Below are 18,492 nucleotides of genomic sequence, written 5' to 3' on the forward strand. Positions count from 1 at the left end.
GGGCACTGGAAGAGGAACCGCAAAGGATACCTGGAAGATCTTAAGAAGAAGAGAAATAAGATTTCTACTTCAGGTATACATGTTATAGAAGTCAATCTCTCTATTTCTTCATCTTGGGTATTAGATACCGGATGTGCTTCTCACACCTATACAAATGTACAGGCGCTGAGAAATAGCAGGGCATTGACGAAGGGTGAGATAGGCCTACGAGTAGGCAATGGAGCACAGGTTGCTGCTGTTGCTGTAGGGACTTACTATCTATCTCTGTCCTCTGGGCTTGTATTAGAATTAGATGAATGTTGTTATGTGCCTGCTCTTACTAAGAACATTATTTCAGTTTCTTGTTTGGACGAGAAAGACTTTTCGTTTATCATAAAGAACAAATGTTGTTCAGTCTATTTAAACGATATGTTCTATTGTAGTGCACCTCTGATGAACGGACTCTATATTCTAGACTTAGAAAACCCCATCTATAACATAAATACCAAAAGGTTCAAATCAAATGAAATGAACCAAACCTATCTCTAGTGATCCGGCGGTAAAAATCCGGAACCCCATATGGAGTCAACGCTGAGGGGAGGTCAAAGGGTCTAGTGGTTCGCCAGAAAAGGGCAAGCCGACCGGACTCAGAAGAAAGGGAAATCTGATAGTAAAAGGCACCCTGGTAGGGACCAGGGTTCCGACGCTCAAATAAAACAGTGCGTAATGACCGAGCGGAAGGAGGTGCCGACTGGACGGCGCAAAGAATCAAGCCGTCCGGACGACGTTCATCGCCCGGTCGGCGGGCCAGGCACTCCCGTCAGACGGTGGGTAAAAGACGAGGGCGTCTGCTGACAGCCGTCAGGTCGTATGGCTATGCCATACTTCTAGTCTGACAACGGGTGGTCCTGCCGTCCCATCAAAGGACATGCTCGACGGTGGCAGCATGGTGTCAGGTAAGCTCTCTGACAAGTGCATACCGTGGTATGGGTTGCTGACACGTATGCACCTCGGTAGGCGTGCATCAGTTCCTTCTTCATCCTATATAAAGAGGCTATTACTTCGCCGAAGGTACGCATAATACAAATTTGGCAGCCACTTTCTCCACCACTTACCTGACTTGAGCGTCGGAGGGTCGTCGCCGGGAACCCTTCCCGGCTAGACTTTTGTGCAGGATCGCCGAAGCTTCGTTCGACCAGCCGGAAGTTCACTCCAACGATTGGGAGCGTGCCGCATGCCCAGTGTCCCTTGATTCAGCGATTCGGACAGGATCAAATTGGCGCCGTCTGTGGGAACGCTCCTGCATCCGATCGGAAACAATGGACGAGGCTGGACGACAACACACGGTGACGCTTTCTAGGGAAGAACTCGACGCTCTGGTCGAGATAAGGGCCGCCAAGATTGTTGAACAAAAAAAGCAGACGGCCGAGCAACAAGCAACATTCTGCGTCGGGTGGTCGGCGAAGCACCTCCGAACCGTCACATTCCACGGGCCTTATTTCGCACCCAGCCGACCAGCTAGAGAGATAGAGACTCTTCTTGACGAAATGCCAAGACGAGACGAGTAAAAGGAAAGCTCCTGAGGCGGACTCATCTCCGGCGGACCAATCGCCAATTCTGGAGGCCATTCTGGGACCTCTACCCAAGCACTCGTGCCTCCGACGATCGGCGAGTACAATGGAACAACGGACCCGGATGACCATCTGGGTAAGTTTGACAACCACGCTCCATCAATACACCGATGGAGTGAAATGCCGCGTCTTTCTTACCACTCTCTCGGGATCCGCTCAACGGTGGTTCCGGAGGCTGCCGGACGGATCCATTACAAGCTTCAAGGAATTCGAACGGCCTTCCTCCACCACTTCGCCAGAGTCGGCGGTATCAAAAGACAAGTGTCGACTTGTTCGCCATCAAGCAAGAGTCGAGAGAATCGCTTCGAGCTTACATTCGGCGATTCAACCAAGTGGCGATGGACATCCCAACGGCCACTTCGGAGACGATGATGAATGCCTTCACGCAAGGCCTTGCGGATGGGGACTTCTTCCGGTCGCTCATCCGAAAGCCGCCCGAGACTATGATCACATGCTACATCGGGCCAACGAATATACAAATGTGGAAGAAGCGCAAGCCGCTCGGAAAAAGGAAGCCCCAGCCGAGCGGGCACCTACACCTGCCGAGCGGATACAGCACCGCTCAGTAGCCGCCTAGAGGACCGAGGGCCGATGCAATCCGATCCCCCCATGCTAGATCTCACGTACAAGAGGTGGCTGCCGCTCGGCCCAAGCCAAAGAAGAGGTGGACCCCTATGTTCTGCACCTTCCACCAGATGGATACGCACAACACGAGGGATTGCCGAAGCCTTCCCTTTGTATCCAATCCTGTTCCCAGGAAAGCCGAACGACGATCTCCTCCCATCGACAGGAGACATAGGACCCATGAAACGGACCGGACCCGCACCGAGAGACGACATCAGCAGACACCCGAGCGGCACCGATCTCCAAGGCAGGAGAATCGCCGGGCGTCCAGAGAACGGTCACGACCGTCCGCTCGGGAAGAGGAAAACCGGAACAATACTTCCCGGGGCGAAATCAGCGTTATTGCCGGCGGACCGACCGGAGGAGACTCCAATCGAGCCAGAAAGGCGGGCGTCCGACAGCTGCAGATCCACGCGGTCGGCTGTAGCCAAGAGCGGGCAAGTGGACCGGAAATCACTTTCGGACCCGGGGACTTGGAAGGAGTAGAAGTGCCCCACGACGACGCGCTGCTCATTAAAGCGGTAATAGCAAATTACACCATTCACCGCATATTTGTTGACACAGGGAGCTCGGTCAACATCATATTCAAGAAGGCGTTCGATCAGCTGCAAATTGAGCGAGCCGAGCTGCAGCCCATGACGACCCCGCTCTACGGGTTTACGGGCAACGAAGTTCAGCCGGTCGGACAGATCCGGCTAGCCACCTCACTGGGAGAGGAGCCGCTCAGGAGGACCCGGACAATAAACTTCGTGGTGGTCGACTCTCCATCATCCTACAACGTCATTTTGGGACGACCGGCGCTCGGCGAATTCCGAGCGGTTGTCTCAACCTTCCACCAGAAGATAAAGTTCCCCGTGGAGGACAAAGTAGGAGAAGTGCGTGGAGATCAGCTAGCAGCTCGGCGGTGCTATATAGAGATGATCCGAGCAGAAGCTTGCTCCGCTCGGAAGGCGCCCCGAATCGAGGTACACGCCATAACCGAGAAACCTCCTGCTTTAATTTATGATGAAAAAGAGGAAGTTCAGATCCATCCGACCCGACCGGAGGCCACGACTTTTATCGCCTCGGATCTGGAGGAAGAGCAGAAGGAGAAGCTGATCCAATGCCTCCAGCGAAATCATGATGTCTTTGTCTGGTCGACACATGAGTTGCCCGGAATTTCGCCGAGCCTGACGCAGCATGAGTTGCATGTCCGACCGGACGCTCGACCAGTGAAGCAGAGAAAAAGGGACTTCAGTGCCGAACAAAATGCCATCATCCGGGCGGAAGTAGAAAAACTTCTGAAGGCCGGCCACATACGCGAGGTACAGTTCCCGAGCTGGCTGGCCAACGTGGTATTGGTCTCCAAGCCGGGCGGCAAGTGGAGGGTCTGCATCGACTTTCGAGACCTAAACAAAGCATGCCCCAAGGATTTTTATCCTCTGCCCCGGATAGATCAGCTGGTGGACTCTACGGCCGGCTGCGAATTAATTTGCATGCTTGACGCCTACCAGGGATATCATCAAGTGCCGCTCGCCCGGGAGGATCAAGAAAAAGTAAGCTTCGTAACGGCCGACGGCACATATTGCTACAAAGTGATGCCGTTCGGATTGAAGAATGCCGGGGCCACCTATCAACGCTTGATGAACAAGGTGTTCAAGGAGCAGATCGGGCGGAACCTGGAAGTTTATGTGGACGACATTCTTATCAAATCCGTCCGAGCGGTCGATCTTTTCAAGGATATGGAAGAAACCTTCCGAACATTGCGCAAATATGGAGTCAAGCTAAATCCCCAGAAGTGCCTGTTCGGAGCTAAAGGAGGGCGTTTCTTGGGGTATATAGTGACCGAACGGGGAATCGAAGCAAATCCCAGCAAGGTGAAAGCACTGCAAGATATGCCGCCCCCAAGAAATACAAGAGAAGTGCAAAGGTTGACCGGTCGGATAATTGCTTTATCCAGATTCATCTCCAGAACCGCCGACCGGAGCCTGCCATTCTTCAAGATCCTGCGCAAGGCTACTAAGTTCCAGTGGGATGAAGAGTGTGACCGAGCGTTTGAAGAGTTGAAGACATATCTAAATTCTCTGCCTGTGCTGGCCAAGCCGATCGGGGGGGAGTCACTGTATATGTATCTATCGTCAACTGAGCATGCTGTAGGCTCAGCACTTGTGAGGGCGAGCGGCGAAGAGCAGCCGGTGTATTTTCTAAGCCACATTTTAAAAGATGCAGAATCTCGTTACACTGGGCTCGAGAAGTTGGCCTTAGCTTTGGTTCTAGCCGCTCGGCGCCTTCGACCGTATTTCTTGGCTCACACCATCATTGTCCGAACGGTCCACTCGGAAGGGTCTCGTTGAATCGAAGCGTCCGGACGGCTTATCAAGTGGACGACAGAATTAAGTGAATTTGATATCCAATATCAGCCCCGCTCGGCGATTAAAGCCCAATCCTTGGCTGATTTTGTGACAGAAGTGCAAAGGCCTGAGCCGGAAGCTATGTGGAGAATATATGTGGATGGATCCTCCACTCGGCTCGGAAGTGGGATCGGAATAGTACTACTCTCACCTCAGGAAGAAAAGATGCACCTATCCGTCCGGCTAGATTACAAAGCGACTAACAATGAAGCCGAGTACGAGGCCCTTATAGCCGGATTGCAGGCCGCACGGCATGTGGGGGCCGGTTGGGTGACACTTTATTCGGATTCACAGTTAGCCGCTCAGCAACTTTCCGGCACCTTTGAAATCAACTGTGTTCGGCTTAAGCTCTACGCTGAGGCCTTTGAAAAACTCAAAGCTGCTTTCCGAGAGGTGTTTATCCAGAAGATTCCCCGAACGGAGAACCAGGCGGCCGATGAGTTAGCTAAACTCGCGAGTTCAATAACGCCGGTCACCATTCAGCAACCAATTGAAAAAACGCTGCTGGTGGCGTATGTCGACCGGATGCAAGGCCTCACATTTCCAAGCGACTGGAGGACACCTATAATAGAATTCCTCCGTTCGGGCACCGCACCATCCGATGAATATGCAGCCCGGCTCCTCAGAAGAAGAGCCGGTCGGTTTACGCTCATCGGAGATCAGCTTTACAAGAAAGCTTTCTCGCGTCCTCTGCTGAAATGTGTAAGCTCAGAAGACTCAGCTTACATCCTCCAGGAAGTACATCAAGGATCATGCGGAGGTCATCCGGGCGGACGCTCATTAGCCAAGAAGATCCTCTTGGCCGGATACTTTTGGCCAACTTTACAAACAGATGCCGCTCGGACAGTATCTACTTGCCTTTCATGCCAGAAGTATCACAACTTCTCTCACCGACCGGCAGAGGAGATGAAGGCATCCACCATCTCATGTCCGTTCGATCAATGGGGAATGGATATTGTGGGTCCATTTCCGATGGCGACCGGGCAGAGGAAATTCTTACTAGTGGCGGTAGATTACTTTTCCAAGTGGGTGGAGGCCGAGCCGCTCGCAAAGATTACTGAACAAATGGTTAAAAAATTCATCTGGCAACACATCATTTGTCAATTCGGCATCCCTCGCCGACTAGTGTCCGACAACGGGCGGCAGTTCACAGGGAAGATGTTAGAGGATTGGTGCAAGAGCTACGGCATTGAGCAACATTTCACATCCGTGGCCTATCCTCAGAGCAACGGTCAAGCTGAAGTCGCCAACCGGGAAATTCTTCGCTCGGCTCGACCATTTGGGAGGGAGTTGGCCAGATGAAGTGCCGAGCGTCTTGTGGGCCATCCGAACGACGCCGAAAGAAGGGACAGGAGTCACACCGTTCCATTTGGTATATGGCGGTGAGGCTGTCATTCCGGTCGAAGTCGGAGTTGAGTCAGCCCGGATCCAGAGCTACGATGATGACAACGCCGAACGAAGAAACATGGAGCTGGACTTGGTGGAAGAGGAGAGGGCAAAGGCGTCCGTTCGGCTTATGGCATACCGTCAGCGGATGAAGCAAAACTACAACCGGCGCGTCATTCCCAGATCGTTCCAAGTCGGCGATCTTGTTTGGAAGAAGGTCAAGCCGGTCGGTGACGTCGGCAAGCTTGAAGCTCCATGGGCGGGTCCTTTCAAAATCATCGAAAAGCTCCGCTCGGGCACGTATTATCTGGAGGAGGAGGACGGGCGACAGCTAGATAGACCGTGGAGCGCGAACCACCTCCAGCCTTACAGGGCGGGGTGAGAGGTGTATCACTGAAAATCACCATGTGTACATTTTTCGACTGAGTACTGAAAATGCAGAAATGAAAAGTCAAAAGAGCGAAAATAAGGCATTATCATAAAAAATCGAAGGCCCCGTACCGTTCGGACGGAGGTAAATTATCTGAGCCAAAATGCTCAACGAAATAGACCATGAGCCGTTCGGCCAGGAGTACGTTCTCCGCGCGGGGTGACAGGTGCGCTAAATATAAATGTATACACTTTTTCGTCGCCTATATGCTTGCGATGCAGGAAGCAAAAAGATGAAATCACATTGAGCATTCTCCGATGAACGGTTCACCGTTCGGCCGTGAGGTTCATATCCGAGTCGGGAGCTCGAACTCGAAGACCCCAGGCCACTCGGCCGGGCTGCGTATAGAATATAAGCACCGTTCGAACTTGAAGACCCCGAGCTGTTCCGCCGGGCTGCTTACTAGTGTGGCAGGAAGGAAAACCCAAAACCCTGCGCTGATCAGGGTGATAGAGGGAGGTTATTGCCTGGAGCGAAGGCCTGAGCCGTTCGGCCGGGTGTGTAGTCTCACTGGGACGCGCCGACGAGCCCCGTCGTTAAAAATCGAGAGCCGACCGGCTATAAATATCCGCGCCGTCGAGCTCCGACGATAAATATCTAGAGACGAGCCGGCGTCTATAAATAATCCGAGCGGACGCGCCGACGAGCCCCGTCGTTAAAAATCGAGAGCCGCGCCGACCGGCTATAAATATCCGTGCCGTCGAGCTCCGACGATAAATATCTAGAGACGAGCCGGCGTCTATAAATAATCCGAGCGGACGCGCCGACGAGCCCCGTCGTTAAAAATCGAGAGCCGCGCCGACCGGCTATAAATATCCGTGCCGTCGAGCTCCGACGATAAATATCTAGAGACGAGCCGGCGTCTATAAATAATCCGAGCGGACGCGCCGACGAGCCCCGTCGTTAAAAATCGAGAGCCGCGCCGACCGGCTATAAATATCCGCGCCGTCGAGCTCCGACGATAAATATCTAGAGACGAGCCGGCGTCTATAAATAATCCGAGCGGACGCGCCGACGAGCCCCGTCGTTAAAAATCGAGAGCCGCGCCGACCGGCTATAAATATCCGCGCCGTCGAGCTCCGACGATAAATATCTAGAGACGAGCCGGCGTCTATAAACAATCCGAGCGGACGCGCCGACGAGCCCCGTCGTTAAAAATCGAGAGCCGCGCCGACCGGCTATAAATATCCGCGCCGTCGAGCTCCGACGATAAATATCTAGAGACGAGCCGGCGTCTATAAACAATCCGACGTTAAAAATCGAGAGCCGCGCCGACCGGCTATAAATATCCGCGCCGTCGAGCTCCGACGATAAAGATCGGAAGACGAGCCGGCGTCTATAAACTGCCGAGCGGGAAGCCAGGCGAAAATCCAGCAAAAACCCCTTTGAGGCGAGGCGTGAAGTAGAAGATGGTTAGTCAGAATTAAAAAATGCGAACAAGTGAACGAGCGCCATCAATGGTGCCGAGCGGAAGAGTTTTAGAAAAAAAAAAAAAAAAACACTTAAAGTGGGGACGAGGGAAAAATTTCTCGCTAAAATAGGAAGGACCCGAAGATTGTCTGATATGCAAGCCAAAAAAGTCATTTACACAGATAATCGGGGCCGAACGGCGGGAATTCTAAAAGAAGTTAAACAGAAACGCTCCTCACACATCAAAATCAAAAAGAGCGTCGGGGATGGTGCCCATCACGCTCGCCAGATCCTCGTCGGGGATGGTCAGCTCGGCAGGCAGGTGACCTTTGGTCTTCAGATAGCCCACCGCCGCCTTAATGGCCTCCTCGAACGTGAGGGATATCTTGTCGGTAAACTTCTCTCCGAAGTCTTCCGAGCGGAGGAACGCCTTCCTCACTTCGTCCGAGCGGGCCGACTCCCCCTCTTGATATTCCTTGAGTGCGGCATGGGCAGCGTCACTAGCGGCTTGTAGATCCTTCAAGTCCCCATCGAATCTTTGGAGATCAGCCGAGCGGCTCTCTTTTTCGGTGGCCAGCAGAGCGTCGAGATCCTTGATGCGTTGCTCCAGCCCCCGGATCTCCACCTTCATATGGTCCATATCGTTGATGGCCTGTCGCTTCCGAGTGGTCGCCGTCTGGATCTCCTTGTCTCGTTGTTTAATCATTGTTTCGAGCCGAACGACCTTGCTCGCCAGATCAGCAGTTCGTTTCCGCTCGGCTTCTAGTGATTTCTTGGCCTTCTCCAGAGCGGCTGTTGACTGCCTGCCATCCCCCGCCGTTTTTTGTTTCTTCAGTTCCTCCTCCAGCTCGGCCAACCGATCGCTAATGGCGATCTGCTCCACCCAGTTCTGCTAGCAAACACGAGCAGGTTAAAAACTTCAAATAAGAGAGAAAGGAAGAAGAGGGGTTATACCCCGGTAGCCGATTGAAGGTTGCTGTCGCCGAGCTGCCCAGGAGTCAACTTGGCTATACGACTCCGAGCATCTATCCAAGCTTGCGCGAGAGGACCCGTCAGAGTGATCATCTGCTCAGGAAACACCGGCCGATCGGCGGCAGCCATGTACGCCTCTGAAGGGAGGCGCAGAACGATTTTAAGTAGATTCTGGCAGCTCGGCCCGCTCTGAGATGGCCCGCCAGCAGAAGAGGTGGGTAGCTCGCCTAAACGCTTGAGACGTCGTCGAGTCCTCGAAGGGCCGGATGGCGGCACTTCCAAGCTGGCCCTCGGAGAATCCTGAGGGGTAGGGGTACTCTCGACGGAAACCGTTCCGGACAGCACCGGTGCATCTACGCCCTGCTCAGGTTGTGGCTCATCAAGCGTAGAGGCAGGTGCAGATTCTGGTCGCCGGCGTTTCCGAGTGCGCAGCGGCACATCATCGGCCGAACGGCCCTCCACTTCAGCTTCATCCGCAAGTTCTGTATTGCCCGTGGCCTCATCAGGAGGGGCGGGGGCGTCCGGGGCTTCTGGGACCGTTGGCGTCCCCTCACCTTCTTCAGCCGGATCAGCCGGAGCAAGACCCCGTTCGGCGGCCTCCTTGCTCGTCACTGCCTCAATCCGAGCGGCCTTCAGTTTGAGCTTCTCGGTGGCTCTGGCCTTCCACATGACCTCAGCTGCAGAAGTAGAGAATAAATCAGTTAGAACAAAATAAAGGGGGAGATAGGGAAGCTTACTCATGCTACAAGGCAGATCGGTTGGTGTAGAAGACAAGCCGAATATATGCATTACTCCTGGGAGAAGCATCTTGTCAATGTGATAGCGCTGACCGACTAGCTGTTCGGCTGCGTGGAGATAGTCTGCGTCACCTCTAAACTTGCCGAGCTCCGGTTGCGCAGGCATAGCCGTCTGCCACTTGGTGCGGAAAGTGGGCCGCTCGGGAAAGCGTATATAGAAAAAATGCTCCTTCCAGTGTTTGTTGGAGCTCGGCATATTATCGAAAAGGACGAAGCCTATCCTAGATTGGAAAACAAAGGTGCCCCACTCGGCTTGCTTGGGATAGTAGAAGTAGTGGAAGATTTTTGGGGTTAAGGGAATGCCGTTCAGTTTGAACAAAACTACCACTCCGCTCAGCAATCTAATAGAATTGGGAACTACTTGGCCGAGCGGAATGCGGAAATAGTTGCAAACTTCTAAGAAAAATTTGTGAGGAGGAAAACGTAGTCCGGCCAGGAATTGATCACGGAAGAAGACAACAGTGCCGGACGGAGGATCGTTAGGCCGATCGGAAGGCGTGGCTAACACTATTTCGTGGTCGGTCGGTAGGTCATATGCTCGAGTAAGGCGCATGGCGTCTTCCTCGTCGAACCGACTTTCCATGTTCGAGTACCAAAGACCCGGAGCACCGCCGGTTGACTGCGAGGTACTGGTCATGATCGAAAGGCCAGAATGCGGGATAGAAGAAAATGGTTCGAGCGATGGAAGAAAACCGACTGACAAGGATGATTAACAGAAAGAGGAATGCGTCTGGAGCGAGAAAAAGGATCTTACAAACGAGGGAGATGATCGGAAGTTGCCGTGTGATCGTCGGAAAATCTGAGCACGAAGCCGCCGGCGAAGGGAGGAGTGACAGGAATCTGGAAACGAAGAGGACGAAGTGCGGCGGAAACGGAGTCAAGGGTCTTACGCTCCACCGTCCGATCCAGGTCGTCGATATCGAGGTTGTCATCGGATCGTCCGTTTCAAACGACGACTGTCCCATCGAAAGTGACGCAACCGCCATACTCTGACAAATGCACGGTCGCCACGTGTCAACCGGTTACTAGCCGCATTTAATGAGCTCCTCTTACCGTGCGCAGAGCACGTGATGGGTAGTGTGGGAGAACAATGGACATCGGTTCCAAGAAAGTACAAGGCATGGACAGAGTATCGCCGAACGGAAAGATATCGCCGCTCGGCTGAGCATCCTTATGCATGGCCGAGCGGCCTAAGGCAATGACCATTGTTCGACAGATCGGCGGTCCAGTCAGTCGGATTTTGCCTCCTTCGACTAGACTCGAGAGGAAACCCCATATGGAGTCAACGCTGAGGGGAGGTCAAAGGGTCTAGTGGTTCGCCAGAAAAGGGCAAGCCGACCGGACTCAGAAGAAAGGGAAATCTGATAGTAAAAGGCACCCTGGTAGGGACCAGGGTTCCGACGCTCAAATAAAATAGTGTGTAATGACCGAGCGGAAGGAGGTGCCGACCGGACGGCGCAAAGAATCAAGCCGTCCGGACAACGTTCATCGCCCGGTCGGCGGGCCAGGCACTCCCGTCAGACGGTGGGTAAAAGACGAGGGCGTCTGCTGACAGCCGTCAGGTCGTATGGCTATGCCATACTTCTAGTCTGACAACAGGTGGTCCTGCCGTCCCATCAAAGGACATGCTCGACGGTGGCAGCATGGTGTCAGGTAAGCTCTCTGACAAGTGCATACCGTGGTATGGGTTGCTGACACGTACGCACCTCGGTAGGCGTGCATCAGTTCCTTCTTCATCCTATATAAAGAGGCTATTACTTCGCCGAAGGTACGCATAATACAAATTTGGCAGCCACTTTCTCCACCACTTACCTGACTTGAGCGTCGGAGGGTCGTCGCCGGGAACCCTTCCCGGCTAGACTTTTGTGTAGGATCGCCGAAGCTTCGTTCGACCAGCCGGAAGTTCACTCCAACGATTGGGAGCGTGCCGCGTGCCCAGTGTCCCTTGATTCAGCGATTCGGACAGGATCATCTAGCATTGTCGCTTAGGTCATATAAATGACAAACGCTTATCCCAGCTTCATAAAGATGGTTTGCTGGACTCATTTGATTTCGAATCATATGAGACATGCGAGTCATGCCTACTGGGCAAGATGACCAAGACTCCCTTTAGTGGACATAAAGAAAGAGCGACTGACTTGTTAGGACTTATACATAGTGATGTATGCGGCCCTTTCAATGTTGCTGCCAGAGGTGGTTATAGGTACTTCATTACATTTACTGATGACTTCAGTAGATATGGTTATGTAACGCCCGAAAATTCTCAAAACTATTTTAGGAATATTCTATGATTTTTCTGGAATTATTAGATATTTTTCCGGAATTTTCCGAGTAGCGGAAGTAGAAAAAATTATTAGAAAATTAAAATAGCTTAAGCGGGAATCGAACCCGGGACCTCTTGGGTCCGCTAAACCTTTAGTTAGCCTTAGTAACCGGTGAACCCAGCAGGGCCGTGCTGAAAGGAAAGGAGAATCAAATATATTTATATTTAAATTGGGCCTAGTTATCCACTTAATATAAATTAAGAACTTAAGTTGGTTTGGTTTAAGTTTTGGTTCGGCAACATCCTTTTCTCAAAAACCCTCACCGCCGAACACCCTCTCCCCTCTCCTTCTCTCGGCGCCACAACAAGGGAGGGATTAGGGTTCCATCCCTAGGGTCCCAAGGTCACTTTCCGGCGACGATTTCAGCACAAGGACGTTCCCCTCCGCGAGTAGAGCACGTGGACGCGAGCGAGTCGTCGAGAAGTCATCTCCACCGGAATTTCTAGCGATTAGATTTGTAAGAAATCTAGCACACAAGGTAATAAACCCCTCACCTGCAGTATAAGTAGCTCTCGTGTGCTTTCTTTATGCATTAGATTAGTTTTATTGAATTTTGTCAGCATATAGTGTGTATTTTAACTCTTCTCACAGATTTAGGGATTAGTGAGCATCTCTAGATGGGCCGAGCACGTGTATCCTCTGTAGATAGGGGTTTAGGCTCTTGGGTGCCTAGAGGTGGTCTCCGATCGAGAGGAGAGTTAGAGGCGCCAAATGCTCGACAAAATGCCTAGCACAGCCTTATGAGGTGGGCGTTTAGTTAAATGCCATAGAACATGTTAATTAGCATGATCGGTTTTATTTCAGCTTTTATGAGACTAGATGTCCAAATGGGTGGGCTCCCATAGCCTCTAGGTTCAGACAACCTAGTTCTAGGTTCGGATAACCTAGATTCAACAAAATAGTATTAGCTATTTCAGTATTTTACTTTTCGGTGGCTCGATTAGATATCCATTGGGTTGGGCTCCCATAGTCGTCCCTAGGTTTAGCTAACCTAGTAAACCCTACTAGATTCGGAACTTGCAATCCCGGGTCTAGTTAGGGATGCGTGCACAGCAAGTACAGTTGCCAGAGCCCATCAGCAGCATGTTTAGTATTTTCACTTACTATATGTATATGGTTTTCAACCTTTCACAAATTAGTTCGTGAATTCAGTACAGTTCTAGCAGTTGCTCAGTATTAGCTTAGCTCAGTTTTTAGTATCAGCTTAGTTCTTCATTGATACCATGTGATTGATATCATGTTCAGCTTTAAATATGCCATGATTGTATGCTTATATGCCATGCCATGTTCAGTTTATTCAGTATACTTAGCATATCCTTTCAAACAGCATGATTTAAAAATCATATTTGCATCGCATGCATGTTTTAGTGAGGTAGATGGTTTCTTACTAAGCTTTTTAGCTTACAGATACTATTTTCCTTATACTGCAGATACAGGTAAAAGGAAAATGGACTAGCAGTGGAGGCTGGAGGTCAATGCAGATCAAGATGTGTGTGGAAGGAACTGGAATAAAGATCCTAGGGATCTAGTTTTATTTTATTATGCATTAGAATGTGTTCAGTATGCATTAGTACTTATAGCAAGCGTTATCTTATGTTTCTGTTAATTAGCAAGAGAACAGTTTAAAACCTTGTTAGTTTTGGTTTCCATATGTTTACATGCCATGAACTAGTATTCTATGCCTTAATCATGTTTAGTATGTTAGCCATTACCTAGTAGAATATTTCTCTTAGCTTTTATAGTGTTGTGTAATGACTTTGGCACGTATCAGTGCTGATATCAGGGGCCTGATATGAAATCAGAAACCCCTGATCGGTCAGCAGACCGATCAGGAGTCTCTGATCGGTCGGTAGACCGATCAGGGACCTGGTTTCTGCGAACAGAAGCTTCTGTTCGTGGATCACTGATCGATCAGTAGACCGATCAGTAAGCTCACTGATCGGTCTCATTGACCGATCAGGGACCAGCTGGATCGGTCGGCAGACCGATCCAGCAGCGTACAGAATTGCAGTGTAGTTTATGGATCGGTCTGTTGAACGAACCGGAGTTTCCTACCGTGCCAGTATCAGTAGATCGGTCTGTGGATCGATCCGAAGTTTATTATCAGTTGTAAACTCCTCCCCTAGCATGTGTGCAACTCCTAGGTACACCCAGAACACTAAGTTAAACTTTACAGCATTTAGTTCAGTAAAATTTTAAATTAGCTAGTTTTCATTCCGCATTAATAGTCCAGCACAGCATAACTGTAGCGATCGGCTTCGCAGCCTAGTCAGTAGGAGGCGGGTCGTTACAGAGTGGTATCAGAGCAGTGTTCCATACTTCCTACACACACATCAGCATTGAACCTGCAGCTTTCAAGTAAGAATACCTCTACTTTATTTATGCTCCTTGTTTTGTTATTACAGTTCATGTTTATATGCCTACTGCTTGTTAGTATGTGATAGTTTTTAAACATGATATCAGTAGTTATATAACTGTGATTACATTAGTTATGTTATGTTCTCTACGTCTTTAGAAATGGTACGAGGACGCCCAGCTAGAAGGGCACTAGCTACTGAGCCCCAATAAGAGGCAGGCAGTTCAGTGCCTCCTCCCGACCTTACAACATTAGTGGCTCAGTTACAGCAGTAGCTAGCTGAACAGTGACAGGAAATAGCCACCTTAAAGGCTAATCAGCAGAGTACCCCCACGGTCACCCCGGAACCGAACCTGACAACTCCAGAAGTTTTAGAGGTTCCACCAGCCCAGCCTACAGCGCTAGCGCCAGCACCAGTACCAGCACTAGCAGTCCCAGCAGCTGAGCCAAGAAAGGAAGCCTATCTGATCCAGTGGCAGCGAGTCAAGGCAGAGAACTTCTCAGGCACTAGTGAACCATGGGATGCACAAGCCTGGTTCAAAACACTGGAGAGCACGGACTGGCCAGAACACAAGAAGGTGAAGTGTGCCTCCTTCTGCCTGACAGGAGACCCACGCATGTGGTGGGAAAGAATCAGAACGAAGCGCCCAGTGAACCAGATGTCATGGGCTGACTTCGAGAAGGAGTTCTTCGAGGAGTTCTTTCACATACGGGTTACAAACCGCCACTACGATGAGTTCACTGAGTTTCGTTAGGGCAACCTTTCAGTTGAGGAAGCCGTGAAGAAATTCAACAGGTTAGCTCGTCTATGCCCAGAGCTAGCCAGCACAGAGAAGGAACAAATCCGGTTGATGCTCAAGATGCTGAGGCCAGAGATAGCAGTGAACGTGGCTGGTGGCATACATAGGCCACAAACCACAGAGGAGTTAGTGAGCAGTGCCTTGACCACAGAGCATTACCAGAACAGCATAAAGCAGCAGAAGCAAGTCTCCTCAGAGTCCAAAGGCCAAGGAAACTCTCACACTAAAAAACAGCAAGGCCACAGCTCTAACTGGAAAGGGAACTCCAACAGCAAGCGCAAATCAGGGAGTGACCCAAAAGGAGGACCATCTAGCAAGCGACCCAGTTATCCAAAGTGTGCTACTTGTGGGAAATTCCACCCAGGGGTTTGTCGCAAGGGCACACGAGGATGCTTTGAATGTGGACAAGAAGGGCACATGGACAAGCAGTGCCCGAACAAGACCGGTCTTCCTCAGCCACAGCAGATTCAGTATGCAGGCCAGCCAGCTCAGTTATATCAGATGCAGGCCGCTCTAGAAGGTCCACTTATCAGCCAGGGCAGATTAGAAGCCCCTCCAGCTACGGCGAATGCGAGGATCTACTCACTCACCAGAGAGGACGTAGTCAATGCCTCGACAGTTGTCACAGGTCAGATTAGCATTTTACAGTATAGTGCTAATATTCTATTTGATACTGGGGCAACCCATTCATATATAGCCAGGATGTTCTCCGAAAAATTAGAAATACCCCCAGAGGTACTCAGTGGTAAGTTTTTGACGGCACTACCTTCAGGAGAGATCATGGCATCCATGCACTGGCTCAGAGCAGTGCCGGTCATTATAGCAGACAGAGAGCTCTTTTGTGATCTGATAGTGCTAGAAATGACCGACTATGACGTTATCTTTGGAATGGACTTTCTGATCAGATACGGTGCTACCATAGAGTGCCGTAAACAGAAAGTCATCTTCCAACCTGAAGCGGCAGTGCAATTTGAATACAGCGGAGAACCAAAGAGAAAGGCCAAGAAGTTTCTCTCAGCTATGAAAGCACAGAAGATTCAGGATGTACAGGATTCCTAGCACACGTAGTCAACGCCAGCCAGGACAAGAACCACCAGCTAGCAGAGGTTCGAGTCGTATGTGACTACCCAGCAGTCTTCCCTGAAGAGTTACCAGGCTTAGCACCAGACAGGGAGATTGACTTTGAGATAGAGCTCATTCCCGGTACAAATCCTATCTCCAAAGCGCCTTATCGCATGGCTCCAGCAGAACTGAAGGAACTTCAGGAGCAACTACAGGAGCTGCTTGACAAGGGTTTCATACGCCCGAGTCATTCACCATGGGGAGCGCCTGTATTGTTCGTGAAGAAGAAGGATGGAAGCATGCGACTGTGCATAGACTACAGATCACTGAACCAAGTCAGATCAAGAACCGGTATCCCCTTCCCAGAATTGATGACCTGTTCGACCAGCTAAAGGGAGCAGTAGTGTTCTCTAAGATAGATCTCAGATCAGGTTATCATCAGGTAAAGGTTAAAGAAGGGGATATACCCAAGACAGCATTCAGAACCAGATACGGACACTACGAGTTCGTAGTCATGCCCTTTGGCGTGACCAATGCTCCTGCTACATTCATGGATCTCATGAACAGAGTATTCAGGGAGTAGTTAGATAAGTTTGTTATTGTATTTATCGATGACATTCTTATCTACTCAAGAACTCAGGAAGAACACTCAGAGCACCTGAAACTAGTATTGCAGACCCTTCAGCAGAACCAGCTATACGCCAAGTTCACGAAATGTGAATTTTGGCTAGATCAAGTGTCCTTCCTGGGTCACATCATCTCAAAGGATGATATTATGGTAGATCCCAGCAAGATAGAAGCAGTAAGTAACTGGAAGAGACCTAAGAACGCTAGCGAAATCAGGAGCTTTCTGGGATTAGCAGGATATTACAGAAAGTTTGTAGAGGACTTCTCCAGGATAGCCTCCCCACTGACAGCTCTTACCAGAAAGAATAGGAAATTTCAGTGGACAGAGGACTGTGAGAACAGCTTCAGCGAGCTAAAAAGGAGATTGACCAGTGCTCCCATTTTGGCTCTACCAGACAACACCAGCAGCTTTGACATCTATAGTGATGCCTCTAAGTTGGGACTAGGAGCAGTACTGATGTAAAACGGCAAGGTGATCGCCTATGCCTCTAGACAACTCAAGGATTATGAGAAGAATTACTCTACTCATGACCTTGAGCTTGCAACAGTAGTGTTTGCTCTCAAAATTTGGAGACATTACTTATATGGAGCTCAGTGCAGAGTGTATACAGATCATCAGAGTCTGAAGTACTTCTTCACTCAGAAGGATCTGAACATGCGACAGCGCAGATGGCTTGAGCTGGTCAAAGACTATGATATAGACATCCTCTACCATCCAGGGAAAGCCAATAAGGTAGCCGACGCACTTAGCAGAAAATCCAGTGCTACCTTATTATCTCTTACAGCCATGTCACCGCCCCTATAGAAGGAGATCGTAGATTTCGGTCTTGAACTCATCGTTGGACAGCTCTCTACTATGACCTTAGAGTCTACCTTGCTTGGTGATATTCAGTCAGCTCAGGACCCTGAAATTCATAAAATCAAGCAAGGGCTAGCAGAATCAGAAAGTAGAGAATTCAGAGTGTCCGATAGCGGGGTGTTGTATTTTGGTGACAGACTCTGTGTTCCAGATCAGGAGGAGCTACGGAGACAGATTTTAGATGAGGCACACAAGACTCCCTATGCGATGCATCCAGGTTCCACTAAAATGTATCAAGACCTGAAGAAACATTTTTGGTGGCCCGGGATGAAGCAAGACATCGCCAGATATGTTAGCATCTGCCTCACCTATCAGAGGGTCAAGGCAGAACATCAGCGAGCAGGGGGAGTTCTGCAGCCTATACAGATTCCAGAATGGAAGTGGGAGGATATCTCTATGGATTTCATAGTGGGACTGCCCAGAACCACGAATGGTTTTGACGCCATCTGGGTAATAGTCGACAGGTTGACTAAATCAGCTCAATTCTTAGCTATCAAGATATCCTACTCCATGGAGAAGCTAGCTCAGTTGTATCTCCAGGAGATCGTCAGACTACATGGAGTCCCACGAACCATTATTTCAGACAGAGACAGCAGATTTACATCACACTTCTGGGAGTGTGTACAGTCAGCATTGGACACCAAATTGAAATTCAGCACAGCCTTCCATCCTCAGACAGATGGTCAGATGGAGCGAGTAAATCAGGTACTCGAAGATATGCTCCGAGCGTGTGCCCTGGACTTCAAGGGAAGTTGGTGCAAATATCTGAGTTTAGCAGAATTTACATACAACAACAGCTATCAGGCCACTATCGGCATGGCACCTTACGAGGCTCTCTACGGGCG

Source organism: Zingiber officinale, chromosome 5B (assembly GCF_018446385.1).
Source record: "Zingiber officinale cultivar Zhangliang chromosome 5B, Zo_v1.1, whole genome shotgun sequence".
Lineage (NCBI taxonomy): Eukaryota > Viridiplantae > Streptophyta > Magnoliopsida > Zingiberales > Zingiberaceae > Zingiber > Zingiber officinale.